We start from the raw sequence: 4,019 nt of genomic DNA, 5'->3' as shown, positions 1-4,019 counted from the left end.
TGGGGTTATTTTGGGCATTTCTTGTTAATTCCAACGCTTGGGCTGTGTTTGGTAGCCACGGGAAGAAAAAAAAAGAAAAGAAATGAAAAGTAAAAAGAATCTAGAAAAGAAAAAAAAAAAAGAATAAAATAAGAAAGAAATGAAATGGTAAAAAAAATTTTAAAAAAAGTATATTTATTTGCCTACTACTAAAAGAAAAGAAAAAAAAAAATTTATATTTTCTTGTGTATTTTGACAAGAATTTTTTTATAAGAAAACTTTACCATTCCCAAGATGAATTTTGAAATTCAAAGAAGAATCTTCTCTTAATTCAGGACATGCCAAGAACATAGAGAATTTCTTATACCAAGTTTGTACCTTTTTCTTTTCTCCTTTAGGCTACCAAAACATAGCCTTGATGCAAGATTTGCACAACCATATTCCCCCCCCCCTTTTCATTAAATCCTATAAACCCTCTTCCAAGGAGGTTACCAAAGATCTTGTTTGTGTTGTAGCATCTCCCAAACTCACTCTCAACTTTTTATTATTATTATTTTAAATTTACAGAGAGACATAGAGTAAAGGACGAGCTGCTGGCCTTCCCAAGGGTATGAAATTCGAGGCGACTTAATCCGATGACTTGACCAAAGAAGAGAATCACAATTATCAGAAGGGGAGAAACTTCTTGCAGACATTGAGCCAGGAGAAGCTACAAACAGGCACAGCCAAGGGGGAAGAGGATGAACAATTTGGTTCAAGTCTAACCTAGAGGGTCGCCAAAGCGGCGATGGGAGAATGGGAGGAAGAGGAAGAAGACTATGGAGGATAAATGTCACACCCCGTTCACACAGAACCGGACCGGTGACCGAGTTAACTCCGGTTAACCCAAAACTTTCCAAGATCATCTGATACAATACCTCACCACAGCATACCCACATCTAAGATAAGTGTTCAAAAGTTCAACGAAAGACTTAAATTACCTGTAAATATCCTCAATATACTTGATACCCAAATTGTAGTATATGATGTTTGCCTCTCATCGAAGCAAACATCATATTTGCTAGCTCTGAAGCCACACTGATGTTAGAATGAACAATAACTTCCTGGTGCTCATTCCCAAGGAGGAGGGAGCCTCTTCACTAGACAAATTCTGGCCATTGTGTATGGGGAATTTTTGCTGCAAAATTTTATCATAAGTCATGGCGATGAGGCTTGAAAATTTTCTTCCCAGATTGATATCTGAAGAATAGGGAGCCTTCTAGAAAGGAAAGTTAATTCATTCTAACATCATACAGAGTTTCTGAGTCTTCGCATTTTTGCAGACAAATGGAAGAACCTAGAATTGTTATCCCCTTGCTTCATCCATTTAACATTAGCCTTTTCAGCCCAAAGTTTTTCATGGTTTTCCAAGGCTTTTATCAGAGAAGTCTTCGCATCAGCCTTTAAAGCAAAAAGATAATCATCCAGCCCATTTAATTCAATACTATTGCACCTGCACTAGTCTCTCCTCAGCTTCCTCAAGCGCTTTATTGAAGTTCGGGAAGGTGTCTCTCCCCCAATTTCTAAGCACGCCTTTTAACCTTTTGAGTTTCAACATTAGAACAAATATCAGATTACCTGAAATCCACTCTTCCCATGATGTGGCAACAACCCTATGTTCCATCCAGAACTTATGGAACCAAAAGGGACAGTTTGTGGGGTGTTGAGACCGAGTAGAGATGAACAATAAAGGGGAGTGATCAAAGGGAATTCTAGGGAGCACCTGTTGGGCACAATCCTAGAAAGAGTCGATCCACTTTTCATTACAAAAACATCTGTCCAGGACCATAGAGAAATGCCTCTACGTCTATTGTTAGACAAGGCAAATTTTCTCCCAGAAGACGGCATTTGGGCCATCCCACACGCATCCATCATGGCCCCAAACTCAGCAGCTGAACCCATACTAAAATTCCCTGGCCCCCTTTTTCCATGAGAAAGCATAGTTAAATTAAAATCCCCAATGATAGCCCAAGGGATCGAAGGTTGGGGGAGGTTGGCCACTAGCCTCAACCATAGCTCCATTCTTTCAGCTCTGAAACTGCTGGCATGGACGAAAGAAATCTGTAACCATTTTGATTCCCACATAAGAGAGATCGAGATGTGCTGCTCTAACTCAGAGACGACAGTTGGGGTGTTCAAATTTCTTTTCCATATAATCCACAAATTAGAGGTCTTCCCTGCTCTACAATTGTGAATGAAAGAGCTATTGAATCCCAGTTTATTAAAAAATGAATTAGGAAAATCACTTAGTTCAATCGTAGGCTCCGCAATACATATGATGTCTAGCACCCTATCCTTAATAAAGTGACGCAAGGCGTTCATGCCTGCCACCTTCTTGATTCCTCTGATATTCCAGAAGAAGACCTTCATGAGCAATTACATGGAGGTGGAGTGGTGAGCAAATATGTCATTCTGCTTCTTCTTAGAAGTTTTCATTCCAAGTCTTTCAGCCTCTTCAGCGTGCTGCATGATCTTATCAAATTTTGCCACTTCCTGATGGTGAATAACCACATGGCCTTCCACCAGGCACGATTGAGAGAGCCCTATCACAATGTTCTCAGCCCCCTCCCAAGCTTGGCCTCTGCCACTCCTTCTCCCTCTTCCACCACAACCACCGGTTTTGTAATTCACCTTATGGCGAGGCTGCGAGCACGCACCATATGAGAGTCCCCCCCTCTCTATCTCTACTTCCCTTATAGTTGTAGCGCCCTCCCTGTGGTCGCTCTCATTGTCTGAGTCCTGCGAGTCAGTCTCAGAAGGGCTGGAGGACTGGGTCGACCCAAGGTCCTCCACACCCAGTGGATTATCCACCACCTGCACTCCAACACCCACTGAACCACGCACTACCACCTCATTGTAAGGAATATTCTCCGTGGAGAGATATTCTTTCCCATTTAACTCCACCACTTAATCATGGCTGATATGGGAACTATTCCCATTTGCCGCAACTAGCATACTAGTAGGGCGCGAGAATCTCGTACCATGTTTAGAATATTCTCTCTCCCAGCGCTAGCTCCCTTCCATGGAGTTCTGACTGCAGCCGACCTGGTGAGAAGCCTACTCAGCGTCATCTTTCCCCACTATCTTTCCTCTGCATTGGTTAGCATTGTGCCCCAGCTTCTTGCATGAAAAGCATCTCACCATATCGTCTTCATAAATGATTCACTGAGTGAACCAGAATAGCATCTCCTTTCCTAGTTGTCTCCTTTCTAATTGCATCTCCTCAACCTTGGATCCTTTCAGCTCCATGTCAACGAGAACTCTCGCATAATTTCCCATCGTTGCATTTAAAGTTTTACTATCTAGGGCCACAGGCCTTCCCGCTGCCTTTGCTATGGTCAAGAGAATTTTCTCATGCCAATATTCAATGGGAAGATCTGGGAAACAAATCCAGACAAGTTTGGTTTGGGAATAATTGTCATTGATATTAAACTCTGGTCTCCATCTCTGGAACTGAATGATCTGACCCCCTACTTTGACTGGGCCTCTTCTCTAGATTGAGGACATATCTCCCTCCTTCTCAAATCTAAATAGAATAAATCCCTTCCCTAGAGAAGAAAGGTTCACTTTCCCCTTCAGCTTCGAGGTGACTAACACCTCTCTTCTTATATCGTCCATAGAGATGAACCTGAATTTTACTTTGCCTATCAATGCAAAGGAGAAAGACTCTAGTCGGCATACACTTCCTGCGAAATCACTACCCTCGTCAAAGACCCGGAGCAAATGGGATTTGGAAGATCATCCACATTAGGAAGTGTCTTTTTAGTCATAGTTGCATAGGATTTGTGTGCTTGCCGATCCACAGGCTGTCTACCATCTCTATTGCTCTCACCCTCCCTCACATCAGTCTCTTCTTGCTCTGCAGCTGTTTCAGGAACCACCTCAAGCGCAGGGGTGGAGGAGCACGAAGGGCCCCAAAATTCCATGATCAGGCGCTGTTTCCCTCTGTCCGACGGGTGGCCACCATCGCTTGGCCCCCTCCGGACTGGTCATACAATCTC

Source organism: Macadamia integrifolia, chromosome 1, assembly GCF_013358625.1.
Source record: "Macadamia integrifolia cultivar HAES 741 chromosome 1, SCU_Mint_v3, whole genome shotgun sequence".
Classification (NCBI taxonomy): domain Eukaryota; kingdom Viridiplantae; phylum Streptophyta; class Magnoliopsida; order Proteales; family Proteaceae; genus Macadamia; species Macadamia integrifolia.
The sequence above is the reverse complement of the archived record's forward strand: the minus strand, read 5'-3'. Positions refer to the sequence as shown.